A 14,587-nucleotide genomic window follows, 5' to 3' on the forward strand; every position below is an offset into this window, starting at 1 on the left:
GAAGTATACCAGGAACAGGCAAGAAACTTTAAGAAGTGAATGGGAGTTTTGACTCAGGCACTGCATGCAGAAAACAAGCTAAAATCCTTCCTTTCTGAAAGATGTTTGATCGAACAATCTTATGAAGATGATACAAACGTGTAGAAATCGGTACTGAAGCTGACAGAAAGATTGCTTTCCTTTGGGTAAGGACTCTTGAGAATTAATACCTAAGCTGTTAGGATATTCGTTGAAAAAGGGGCATTTTGCTGAGTCAGGAAAGACATTTAGATTTTTTTCTTCTCAACTATATGCTGGAGGAAACTGTGAAAACAAAGGGAAAAGCTCAAGCTGTCTTAAAAATATAGATAAATATATTCATCTATAGCTTATGTGCATACTTGCTGACTGTGGTATTCTTAAATTTGCTTATCTATTATTGGAAGTTGGTTTGGAATGCAGGCCAGATCTGTTCTTATGCTCCTCAAATTGTACTTAAAATCCTTGGGGGGGATGGGGTGGAAATGAGAAAAAAATAACAAACAAACAAACCCACACCCCACCCAACAAATTTTCTCCCCTACTACAAGCTCTGATATGTTTGGTTTTGTTACAGCAGGACAAATGAACCACATAGGATTGCAGTGAGGGGTTTGTACAGGGAGCTTTGTTTTTTTAAAAGGTGTGATTAAGAAAATCTAATCTGTCTCATGCTCTGCTCTTATATGAGGTTGCGTGTGTGCATTTGTATATACTCTGCTGGTATTTTCCAATTGTGTTGGCCAATTTCTGCTTTTAGTTATGGTTAGGCATCTCTCCTGACTTTGGTGGTGTCATATGAGCCTGACATTTTTCGGCCAGACGTGAAGGCCCCCCTGCTCAAAGAGAATGCATATGAAATATATCAGTCTTTCTTCTGCTGGCTGGTTATTTAAACATAGGTAACTGAATTATTGTGAAACAAATTCTGGGACTGCAGCTGCAAAAGCAGTAATACAGTATATTCGTAGCGATGTTTCTCTGCCATACCTTCTAATTTCCCAGTTGATTTCCAGTGCAGACAGAAAGTCTAGAATGCATGTGGTATGTTCCTCATCGTATATTTTATAAATGTAAAATAATGATTTGTCAATTACTGTTTCTATTGTAGAGATAAAAATAGGTATTTCAGGCTTTCATGATTTCTTGAAGGTTTCTTACCTTTGGCTGTGTTGAATGGTGCTGGCTAGGAGCAGCATGATGTAAAGTTGCTCTTGGTAACGTCTCTGAAACGTGTAGTGTGAATATCAGTACACTGTATGCTTTTATAGCCAATGTTGGTTTACATTGTGTTGTCTTTCCCAGCGGTGTTGCTTTCTCAAATGGTAATTGAACAGCAGCAGTCAAAATACTCGACTGATGGAGAACCCCTGGACACTCCATGGGCAGCTATTCAAACACTTTTTGAACTGGTTTGACCCATTGCTGATTTATTCCAGATCCATTGCGAGGAATTTAAAAAATGCAAACCGTAGTGTAGAGTTCATAGCATGGCTCACAGTTCTTTTTGGTTTGGTTTTGTTTTTATAAAGCAGCCCATTCCAAATTCCCATTTTTCAAAAGATTTTTTTTTAGAAATTCCTTCTCGGGGAGGTACACGCTGAGCAATGGGAATAGTCCCTGCAATACAAGATGATAATCTCCGTGCAGTTCTTCTGGTGACTCCCAGGGCCTCAGTGACCAGCTGCATTGTGAGGATGACTTTCAGAAACCACCCGGTTCCCAAGGTCTTCTCCTGTGTCTCCCCTGACAGTCAATTAGCAGAGTGCAGTAGCTTCAGGTTGTCAGTTGTTACAGTGATGACTGCTGCTATCTGCCTCTTCTTCCTACCAGGGAGGCAAGCCCATCTCCTGGTAGTTTCTTCTGTTGGTTTTCATAAAGAGAACTTCATCTTTAAGAAGCTTCTCAGGTATGGGCTGGGATTTACTTTCCATGACTATTGATTTCCAAAGAGCTAATGCTTGGTAGGCAAATAGTTTTAGGACTTCTTAAGTATCTCTTTGCTTTGTAAATCAGCAACCTTTGGAGGAGTAAAGGGTAATCCCTGAGCAAACGTGAACTGGCCATTACTTGGGGTAGGGAGACTGTGGTCATTAATGCTGCAAAATGTCATTCAGCTATATTTTTGTGCTTTCCTTTGGGTCATAGGATTCACAGCATGAAAAAGAAAGTTACTCAGCAAAACATGAACGAGTAAATAGCTGAAGAAAATGGGGAAAAGACCAAGTTATTTTTTTTAGCAGTCTTTGTTGGTGTTGACTGACATTTGTATAAAATCAAGATCTGAGCGTTTCTGCGTTTGTGCTTTCTGGATCAAAGTGTTCCCTTGATGATACTTTCAGCTTACATAGTACGTTTGTGGGTAAAGAGCCTGTACATAAATCAAGTTTGAGGACTTAATGATCTAGAAGTAAAACCATAAGCAAAGAAACAGCTCCGAAAAACACTATAAAGAAAATGAATACTGCAAGATGTGTTAAACAAATACTTAAGAGCTAGTGTTGCTATAGTTCTCAAGCAGGCCCATGATTACTCTGTCAAAGATAGTATGTACCTTTTAAGTCACAGTGCTGTGTGATTTATATACAATGCCAATGATAGTCTGGGAGCAATTCCTTGGTAGTTATACACTTCATATGGAATGCTTGTTAGTTATGACCTTTGGCAATCCTCAGTTTGCATGATGACATAGCTGTACCTGAAAATAGGTGATAAGTTGTTGTTTGTTTGTTTGGTTTTTAATTTGTAAAAGTGTTACGATTTTCATTACATTGCAGATAATTCATGGGTTCTTTTTGCTACGACCTTCTAGTATATATGGGAACCTGAATAGCTGGTAAAAAATATGGGAGAGGGTGCTACACTTTGGCATAAGCAGCAGCTGTACACAGCGTAGGGATCGTGGAGTGGATGTTTCTTCATCCAGATGTTGTCTCCCATAACATGGCAGTGTGTATAGATCCTGCATTACAGATGCTTTGGAAAAGAGCGACAGGAGGACTTCATGAACGGAGGATGTAATTCATTCATGGTAAGTACGAGGTCTGATGTACTAGTGTTGCCTTTGCCATGTCATTTGTATGCAATATATATTTCTGTATGAGCATGTCAAATTCTAAGATCTTTACTCAAACGTAAGGTCTTTATTATAGCAGATTAAAAGCAGAATAACTCTAATGAAGCCAGATGTAATGGGAACAGAATATGTCCCTTGTTCTTACTTTCTAGCGGATTTTCTTGTTACCTTGTTAAGATTCAAACTGTGTCTTCAGGATCTGGCTGACTGAAATGATAGATTAGCATTGTGGAGGATTCTATGGATAATACATCACTTTTTTTTTTTTTTTTTCCTTTTCTTTTCTTTTTTTTTTTTTAAGGGGTGATAGATGCCTTTTCTGGAGGGCATTTTTATCAAAGGATCTGCTTTAATTTGTAACGTAGTTTCTGATCCTCTCTGTGGTTAGAGAATCTGTGGAAACATCTATGCCTTGTGTAGACTCTGTCATCTCTGTTGTCTTATTGTTCTCCTTTGTGGTGTATATTCTGAATACTTTGTTACTATGGCTTTACTATTTTAAAGCCTGACTATTTTAAAGATTGTGGACCTTACTGTAAGAGATCTGTTGCCAAGTTCAGTGCAACTACTTAGCATAAATAAGAGTGGCAAAATTTGAACATTTATTTGAGGAGCCAGCTTGAGTCTACACTTTAAAAATCTAGGCAAGCAAGACTGGGAAAAGATGTGTTTGCTTCACTTTATTCTCATGAAGAACTGAAGACATCTATCCTTCATGTCTAGGTGAACTGCTAGAAGGAATAAAAGACCACTGTCAAGTGGTAACCAACTCTTTCCTTCTATGTCATGATCCTAATATACTTTTTTTTATATTTTGAGATCCAAAGGCTATGTTGATCTGCTGCATGATTATATAATGCTCCAGGACACCTGTGTAAATAGCAAGCACAGAGGTTTTTTTATAGATACTAGATCTTAGATAAGTGGCTCCAAGAAGTAATATAGGATCCCAGCTGTAAACCCCTGCTATACATACCGTGTATTTTTGGTTGTTTGCTTATTATGAGAAATACAGAAGCTTTTCCTCATGACATAATTTTTGTAAAGTTTGCATGTGTAAATATTAAGTTTGCAAATATTAAATGGGGAAGCATTAGAGAAACCACTGAAGGAATAGCTTCACATTCCTCATGCCTGATTCTGAAGCTGATTTCCTTAAATGTTGCTCTGCTAACATTCAAATCTGTGTCCTGTTTAGGCCCCAGAGAGGAACTATTTAATGGCTCAGCCCTGGCCCTCTCTGGATGTAGATCTCAACCAGTGATCTTTAATGGTAACAGATGTTTGCTGGAATCCTCCTCAGGGCACTGATGGTCTGGGTCAGGAGCTTGTGGTGTTAATTAAAGCACCCTGTTCATTAGTGCCTGCTGAGGATCTGGCCTTCTGCAAGGGCCACAGTTTTCAGGAAGGTGATTCTGTTGTAGGACTCCATGGGGATAAAATCGGTAGGAACTGCCCATCTCAATTCCATCCCACGATAGGAATGTCCTGATACTATTAACTTGCATTAATGAGAATAAACAAGAAACTGGAGAATCTTGATAGGGTGTCTTTTTTTTTTTTTTTTTCTTTGTTACAAAACTGCTAACTTGTGAGAAGGAAACTTCTTCCAGTGGTTCTTGGTAGGTACTCTTCTGGGCTGCAGAAGCATTACAGTCCTCAGATTCCTGAGAAAAATGTCCCTGAAATCTGCAGGAAAGTATATTGAATAGTTCCTCCAGTCCACTGGGATGGTAAGGAACCACAGTGGTGAGTGAACTGTTGTTGACTAGTATTTATAGCAGAAGGTTGTTTTACATTATTGCTTTTTGAGTACTTAATAGGGCACCTATAAAGAATGAATCACGTTTTTTCTTCTGAAAATAGGGTGAGGAAAACTGAGGAGAGAATACAAAAATGTGATGTGGCAATACTGGCATGATACTGTTCCTGTTTGTACAGTGTTAGCAGATGATTCTGCAACCATGTAGCTGTAATTAATAGCCTGTGTGTGGCTTGCAGCTGACTGATCCATGACTTCTCATAGAGTCAAGGTTTCCTTATCCAGCCATTTCTTGCAATACAGCGAAGAATAAATGAGTCACATGGGATACTTTAGTCAAGCACCTCAGTTAACAAGAAAGTGCAGGGTAAATTCTGTGGCATTGATGCATCTTCTGTTACAGAGAAGCTGTGTACAAAGAAGTAATTTGGATTCTAGATGCTTTGAATTTCTCTGTTCATTTCTTAAACTTAAATCTTCCGTAAGTAAACTAGTTATTCATTATCTCGTTATGACCCATACTGAAATTTATTCAGTGGCGACGATATGCCTTTTATTTTGTAAGGCCGAGTGGACAATAATCTCAAATGTGCCTTAGGACACAAAAACACATTATGCAGTGTGGCTTAAAGTACTTGAAGTGCCAGATCCATCAATGTATTAGAATAAGTAACAATATGCCACAATTAATTAATTTGAGAGGAATTTTTAGTTATTGTTAATTTTTTCTGCCAGTACTCAGACTGATTTGTCATGTTGGTGTTTATTAATTTAACATTTGATCAGAAAAAAATTCCCCAAACTTCAAAGTTCAGCCTGTTCTTTAAGAGCAATCCAAAAATATGTTTCTTCAGGCCCCAGGCATTTCTGAAGTAGCTAAAGTTAAACAAAAAACGTTTCTCTCAAACTCTGGAAATGTTCTAAAAGCTTTAAAGTGGTTCCTCATAGGGAGCCAGAGCACAGAGAGAACCCCTGGGTTATTTTTGTTGCTGTGTAGTGGCACATGGTTTCCTGGAGGAAAGCTCCAGAATTATCACTTTTGTGTGTTTGTGTATGTTTTTCCTTCCTCTTTTCACCTCTGTCACTGAGCTCCTCTCTACCCCTGTGCCTGGATCCCCTGTTGAGAAAGTCTGGAGAAGGTCGGGGTTAGATCATCCTTCCAGAAAGGATAAACTGAATTCATGTCTGAATGAGAAGATGACTCATGTCAGATGTGATTTTTTCCTAAGCTCCGTGTTGGAAGGGATGAAGAAGGACTTTCTTTTCTTGAGGAACTGCACTGCCATGCTGGGACCTGAGCAAAGTATTTCCTTGGTGTGTTTCACTTTCAGAAACCATGTTTTTGCTCTGCAGTAAAACAGCATTGGTAAACCAGTCTGTATTTTGCTCGTTCCTTTTGCTGTTATAACGGCACCCCTGAGGTTACAAGTGCTGTTGAGAACCCTCCATTGGAGTAATTTTGGTGTGGTCTTAATTCATTTTCCCAAGTAAAGATTGGTGTTTGCATAAGATGACAACATGGCTAATCCACCTTAAGTGCAGGCTCTGAACATATAGAGGCATTTCTAAGGGAATTGCTTCATTACTCTGAGGAGGCCCAACCCAAACTAGTAATTCTGCATCCAATTTGGCTGATACTTGTGTTTGTTTAAAGGTTTTCCATTTACAGTTCACTTCTGGAAATTTCTGCCCAGTGCATCCTGCATTGTGAGAAGCCCTTTCAGCTTACAGCACTGTTTTAAGTGGACTAGAGCACTTTTCAGGACTTGGTTGTCACATAATGTGTCTCACAGTGTGGAGTCAAATTAACTTCTCCCAGACAATTGTATTGTATGTTAAAATATGTGCTCTTGCACTTACATCATACAATAGCTAGTTGTGCCACATCATAGACGAGAGTCTGACATACGTTGCAAAATAAAACTTGCCAGTCATGGACACTTTTTTGGTGTTTTCCTCTCCAGCAGTGCTGTCATGATTTCTACCAGCAAATTGTCTCCTGCCGAGAGTATTACACAAATACTGCCAACACCCTGCTTCCAGATGTGTTACGTGGCATCGAACCAGTGACAAATGATGCTATTTCAATCTCGCAGGATAATTGACAGCAAGGACGGCACCTTGATATTCTTGAATATCCACATGCTATTAAGCTTTTTGTATGAGAGGTCAGTGGCACTAAGTAATGGGGTTTGTTTTTTGTTGCTAGTAGCCTGCTTTTTGCCAGATGTGGCCTTTCTGAAACCAGTCATGGCTGAGGCCACTGGCATGACCCAAGCTCTCACTCGCCTTCCTTCTAAAACCCTTAACAGCCCTTGAATTTGTGTGCTCAGCAGCTTTGGTTTGCATAGGCACTTTCCAGGAGAGCAGGAGACCCACAGCCCCCCTCCATCCACCCTGCCCTCCTGCGCTGCTGTGGAGTCATTGTCCTTCCCCAGGAGCCAGGCTGGGAGGGTAAAGGTAAAGCAATACATGATCATGGTGGGTTGAGCAGTGAGGTGCAGAGTGAGGCATCATGCTGGTGTCATGCTAATAATATTGTTGTGTTTTATACCACAAGCGTTTAGCCTCCTGCTGATGTGATGGTGCTGATATAACACCCACTGCTATGTGGACCCACGGAGCTCCAGCAAACAGCCTCTACTGCTGCATGCATAGCTCTGTCCAAATATGCTCTCTGGCATGCAAACACTCTCATTTACACCTATCAGTGAAAAAGGAAAATACTAAAATTTACATTTTTTTGCACTTGAACGGTGAAACTCAGGCCATGAAGAATGTGAAGGGCCATGCATTAGTTGTAAAGCTGTCTTAAATAGAGCCATTGTGCCCAGGAAAAGTAATTTTGGCCCTTGAAAAGTAGTGAAGAAAGTAGCATACCCTGAATACTATCTTCTACCACACTCTTGGAGTTCTCTTAGAGATCACTCTTGTAATGGTGAACAAGCTGAGTTAGTATGGTCACAGACCTCTCCAGGAGTCAAATGGGTTGTACTCCCACTGAAATGCAAGCAAAAATATTGGAGGCTTTACTAGGGATTGCAGGTTTGGGCATTCAGTCTCCCTGTTCACATATTACTATAGAACAACTCTGCTGTGGTGCTAATACCTTTGTCTTGTACTCACAGGAGAAGTAAATGAGCTTTATTTGGATTTTCTATGGAAGAAACAGCAGTGCTGTTCCACTTGTGGCATTTGAATTAGCTTTTCAGAGCTTATTTGACTGCCTGCTGCTTTTGAGACAGGCAATAGAGCCAATCTGATTTTGTGTGTTTGAATATGTTTCAGTAGCAAGAAATATGTAATTAGAAGGGAAAATATTTAAAATAGCTGTATGTCTTAATGTCAGTTCAGGTTGGCATTTATGCATGCGGCTTTCCTTTTCTTTTTCTTGGTCATTAATCATTATTAGTGGATATGTGTCAGAATTTATAGATAGATTCAGCTCTTACTGTGTTCTTCATTTCTTGATAAGTTTTGCATTCTGGAATTCTAAAAAAAAAAAAAAAAAACCATAAAATAAAATGAATCTGCTTTGGTTTTTGTTTTCATGATGTAACAAAGCGACTTGTGGAAATAGATAATTGAATTTCCAGTCTGTTTTCTTCTGAGAGGCTGAAATAATACACTGGATAATGCATTAGTGATGATTCTTTATCTGCTATAGCCACCAGTGTGAAAAAACTGGACAAGGGTTTCACACGTGAGAATCTCTGATGCTACAGTGACATAATGCTGCTATGAACCAGCCATTTGTTTCTAACATGGATTTCCTCTGGGCTCAGCAGTAGGGACTGTGAAAAACAAAATCAACAGAACAAAACAGATGAAAATAAACCAAGAAAGTTACAGGCTACAGGTAGGTTAATCAGGAAATCACACCATGCAGGCTTTTTTCCCCTTTCCTACTGTTGGTGCCAAAGGAGCAGAACACCCTATGCAGGGGACAGAAATTAATTTTCTTTGCGCAAATACTTTTGAAAAGCTTACGAAAGCTGGACTGCAGCTGGGGAGACTTGAACGTACCCATGTGCTTGCTCCCAGGTTGGTCACCCTCCTATGTTAACCAAAAGTCAACTCACTGTTTGTCACACATGATAATTCTGGCACCAAGGATGGAGAGACAAGTGAATCCAAAAGATTGTTAAGACATGGCTTCATAGCTAATACAAAATCTTGCCAGTTATCTAGAAAAAATCTTTTGGTAGGTAGGTTGTAAACACAATTGTATTTTTACCTGCTTCTCTGATTTTTTAGAAATGTGATTTCAAACCAAGTACTTAGTAGAACTCAAGCTGACTTCATGGCTACATCTTCTTTTCTTCCTCTCTGTGTGATATTCCATCCATGATTTACTAAGTGGTGCAATTTTGATTTTTATCCTCATCACAAGTCTAATGGGTGAATGGTGATAAGTTTGTAGCTTTGGAGAGATTTTCTTGGCAGTTTCAGTCTGTATTTCTGACAGGAAATCATTTTCTCCCTTGAATTATGATTGCTAGGTTACATGAGTGCAGCCTAACCACTGCTGAACTGCTGTTTTGTCTCCTGTCTTTCTGGTCTTATGAGAAGGACAAACTGCCCCAATGTGAAACATAAAATTAGATGAATGCTGCAGGAAGAGAATAACAACATCATTTTCTGTGATCTCTTGCGATTTTATTTTACCACTTCTTATCTGAAAAGCATCTTCAATCCCACTTGGAGTCAAGAATTAAATTTGTTTAGAGACAGTTATTCCCATATATGGAAAACAAATGGAACTGACTGTGGGTTTTTTTTTTTTTTTTTTTTTTTTTTTTTTTTTTTGTTTTGTTTGTTTTTTTTTTTGTTGTTTTTTTTTTAATAGAAGATCAGTATGTTCTGCTACAGATGTTTGCAAATGAACAAACTAGCAGAATATGTGGACCTCATCTTAGATATACAGAAATTTACATCATAGTGTGGCCCGTATCATTTGGCTAGATCTTATGTAGTCCATATCAAACACACAGTACTGACTTTTTAAGGGTATAAAACTTATATTTGGGGTGGGCTTCATCTATAATTTGCTCTGGGTCCTACTGTCCTACTTGCTCCTGAAAATGGGTAAATGTAACTCCTACTAATGGAAGGAAATCCAGTGTTTGGAGATAAAAGTTTTATTGAAAAATTTTGTTACAGCTGAAATTTATAAAAGCAAGCAAGATCATTTCTTTTAATAATGAATAGCTCTGTAGACAGACAGATAGCAAACCCCACCTATTTTTGCAGAATTATGTCCACAGTTCTATTGTCAGCAGCCCAGGCCCATCGATAAGGCTCCAGACACTGCTGTCAGCAGTGTGCAGGCAGCAATGCAGGTGCATCTCCCCTCTAGATGTAGGAATTTGCCAAGCCGGTGAGACAGACAACTGAAAAGGAGAAAATGGAGGAAATCATGAACTGAGAATAGTAGAAGTCTCACCTAACCTGTGCCAAACACAAAACAGGACTACCGTTTCTATCCTAATTTTCTTCCCAATACTGTTCAGTGAAACTGTTCCTGGTAATGGCTGAGGAATGAGAGAGGCGAGGGGCTCATCCCTGCTCTTGCCGAAGCCTGGAGAAGTTCTGTCACCGCCTTCTGCGTGCTCCTTGCCACAGAAAGCCACAGCTGTCATCTTTGATGCTCTATTGAACTTGCTAACATAATTGTAAAGATCATCTTGAAATAATTTGATTTTTGTCTTTATAAAGTCATGCAAGTGTTGCTGATCTGTGTACTTGCTGTGTTTATTTTTGTTGCAAGTTCAGTTCTAGTCCACTTAATCAGTAGGCCAGAGGGTCATCTCCCCTCTCTCTGCGCCAAGCCACCAGTAGTTCCCCCATGTAAAGTACAGTCGGCTTCAACAGTGGGGAGGAAGCTGTGCTCGTCGGCAGCAGATGCTGGAGGTGATGGGTGGCTAACAGAGCCCCCGTGCCCCACTGCTGGTGTCCCTGCCCAGCCTCTCTGGGCACTGGTGACAAATCCCCATTGCAATGTCCCTGCTGTCACCTGGGAGATGTAAGACCATGTTAATGCAAATGAATCTTGTTAATTCTTATGAAATGCATGCAGTTGTAACCCTGTTAGCAGCACAGTATTAATTAACTGAGTGGTGCTTGGATTAGGTACATATTTAATTTCTCTAGCACACATTCATAACCCATAGCAACTTGGAACACATTGTCCTCCAGAAAAGTTGTGAATGAAAACTGCATCTGGAATCTTGTAGATTTTCTTAAGGAAAGAAATCTTCACCCTCACTAGCCCAGCATTTTCTAATCCCTGTTCCTAATAGTTCTGAAGTCCTGCCCAGGGATGCAGCCAGTGTTTTCCTCAGGAAGAGGAGCAGTCAGCAGGCTGAGAGAACTCAACACATGAAATCTGGAGTATATCTCTAGGTCTTCCAGATAACAAGTTCTTAAAGGCTGCCAGTCCCAGGCTTCTGTGTGAAAAGTGAGTACAAAGTGGGGTATAAGGAATAGAAATGCACAGAAGGCTGAATCAACATAGTAAAGATATACATTAATAAGCATCTTATAACTAATTGTTTCTGGCTCAAATACAAACAATACAAGCACTAGCCCTATTTGCTCTTCTTGAATTAGACTTGCCTTCACTTGGGAACATTTTACTTAACAAAGTAGGTTGATCTTTATCAAATGAAAATATCTTCTGTAAAACATCATTCTGATGTAGAAATGATTATTGTAAATGGTCTCATATTACTGGAATTTTTCTGTAGCGGTAAAAAATTTCATGACAGCGGGATGCAGTATGTTAATGTGGGTTTTACAAGCATTCTGGGTTTCTAAAAATCTATGAGAGAGCATCAGATCACACAGTCTGTATTTTCTAGACTGTTAAGAGTAGTCTACACAGCACAACCCAGAGAAATTAGTTAAGTACTCAGAATAATTGTAGAATAGTTGTAGGGGTGTAGAAGATGAAGCAGCCTCAGCCTGGTTTGGGGAAAGGATTCTTGGTAGCCTAGGAAAGAATTATTTGTACTGACACAAATCATGGCCCTGACCTCTCTGTCTTTTGGACTTTGGCTATTAAGTAGGGGTAGGGAAGCAGAAGAGAGAAACTATTTCTGACCTGTGTGGATGACTGGCTAAATCTGTAACGCCTGACGTTAATCCGAGTGCAGGTCTGCAGGAAGTTTGGAGTAGTCTGCTGGCAGTGTGGGAAGTCCTGTTCTTACTATGTAATGCTCTTATTAGAAAAAAAAAGATAGTAAATGTGAGTGCTAAGGCATGCCAGAGCTGCAGTGGGGACAATGTGACAGCTGGGGAGCGAGGACAGTGCTGTCCAGCAGAGCCATGCACTGAAAGGCTCTCCTGAGTCTTCAGAGCAAACCTGCAGGACTGCCCTGGGCTGAAGGTGCTGACTGGAAAACTAAGTCTGTCTGCTTGTCTATATTTAATTTTAAACTATGTATCTGCAAGGCTAGAAGGTCACCACCAAGAGATTATTTTTTATATGTGTTAGAACCTAAAATCACCAACCAAGGCACCTCTTCAGCAGCTTCCTAACTCCTAAGCCTATGAGTGAGCAAGGGACTTATCTTGGTAAGTAGATGGTGAGATCAAATATGCAGAGTCCATCACATTGCTTTAAATGACGTTTATAAGCAAGTGCCAGAGTTTGTTGTATAAACGCAAAGACTTTGAGGAGTGCTGGTGAATGTTTGCTCAGGGACAATAAATCACTTGGTAAGAAAGCAAAGTATAGTAAAATATGAGCCTCTCAATTTAATCAAAATTCTTTCTTAAGCATTTGTCCTCAAGAAGTTGTGGTTTCTGAGTTGAATCAATACCACCTTATTTTGTGACAGTGACTACTCATTCTATATGGAGGTTTACTTCAGTGGTTATACAGTCAATAGCTTTTGAAGTGCATTGAATAAACTATAAAACCAGTACGTTTAAGTAAGTAATAAAAATCAGAGATAACAAAACACTTTTTCTGAACTGAGGTGTGTTCACCAAACACCTTGTTGGTGCTTTTCTGATTTCTTGCCAATGGTGGGCTTGCATCCTTCAATACAAATAACTACTAGTAGAAGTTGAAATTTTTTATTGTTGTTTTAGAAAATAGCTGTGTGATTTGGGATTGCCTTTAGGTTTTAGTAGGATGCTGTTGCAAACTATGTCATTACCATGAGCTTGATCCTGCGGTTAGTACATGCACTCAAGTTAGCAGTGTTACATGAGAGGAGAGAGAAATCTGGTCTTTCTCAAAAGGTAGTTACTTATGAACGATGTGGATATTGTTAAATATTTCTATGCTGCTACAGATCAGGTTTAAAAGAAAACCTTTACAAACCTTTAGTTTTTTATCACTGGATTTGAACAAGAGGCAATCTATGCACCAAGTAGTGTGAATAGTACCCTGCATACTCATATATGTATTTTAAAAGCACAAAGACTGGTACCAACGTGGATAAGAATTATTTTATGCACAATGCCTTTTCAGTCTGACTTCTGTTATACAGAGGTATTTGAACTTGCAGGGTATTAAGAGAAAACACATGGTCAGCTGAAACATGAGAGAGCCTTTTAAGCAGCGTGTCTTTCAAGTCTGCAGCCATTCCCCATTGGCCTGGGAGCTGTCAGCTCACAGGCGAGGGCGAGGCCTCGGCACTTGTCTGGAAAGCCACCAAAGCCCAGGTGCATCGGGAGGCAAGCAGGTAACTGGGAGGTAAAACCCTTCTGAGTCAGGGGTAAATTAGTGCTTCAGGTACTGGTGGACTTCCAAAGGGGTCATCTTTACGAAATGGTGGACTGGACCACTACAGGTTTTCATGGTGTTTTTGCAGAAGTAGTGTCCTGGCTGAATTCCAGCTTAATTAAGGTGGAATGGGAAGAACTGACAGCTCTGTGTGTCTGCCACCTACTTTCTGCTTTCATTGGTAGAAATGGCCAGTGAAAGGAACATGTTTTCTTTCCCCATGTAGAAGCCTCAGTTTAGGGTGGAGGTGCTTTTCTTTGACTTCAGAGGAGACTTTGATGATGTTCCAAGCTTAAAAATAAAGGAGATGCTATTTTCCTACTCTATTGTATGTCTTAGATCTGATGAGAAAAAATTATTTTCTTAAATTGCATGGGATGTTTGTGGGATTTGATCCCTGGGTAATAGCATGTGGGTTTAGGGCTCTGTGTGTCTCATTAGTTTTACATAACCTCTTGCTCTTTCCTGGTACTGCATCCCCCAAACTTTTCATCCTTCTCCCACTTAGGTTCCTATGCCTTGTGCTGTCACCACCCACCCCCTCTATTTGTGAGAACATCTTCCCATTTTTGTAGTAAACAGACGCCTACTTTTTCTTTCTTCAGGAATGGTTGTTCTAGCAAATCATTCCCTTAAGACTTTTGTTGGTAAATCACTTGTGTTGGTACAAATGTAATGCTAGACCTTCAAGACTATGGTGGTTATCTGTTATATGCTATGCTGTCAGCACTCTTAAAGACCTAAAAATATTTTATTAATGTAGGGCTATAACATAATTCAGTAACAGTGTCTACACAACAAAGAGCAGAGAATGCTATAACATATTTGGGACACAATGTCCCAGTCAGAGTACATTTTGTGGTGTGGTCAGTCTATAGTTTACTTGGGGAAGGAAAGAAATGTGAACTATGTACTGTACAGAGCTGAAAATTTTACTGGTACTGGATAATTGTAAAACAATATAACTGCTTCTTCAGCACTAATGATCAGA

This window comes from Merops nubicus, unplaced genomic scaffold, assembly GCF_000691845.1.
Source record: "Merops nubicus isolate BGI_N331 unplaced genomic scaffold, ASM69184v1 scaffold45085, whole genome shotgun sequence".
NCBI lineage: Eukaryota > Metazoa > Chordata > Aves > Coraciiformes > Meropidae > Merops > Merops nubicus.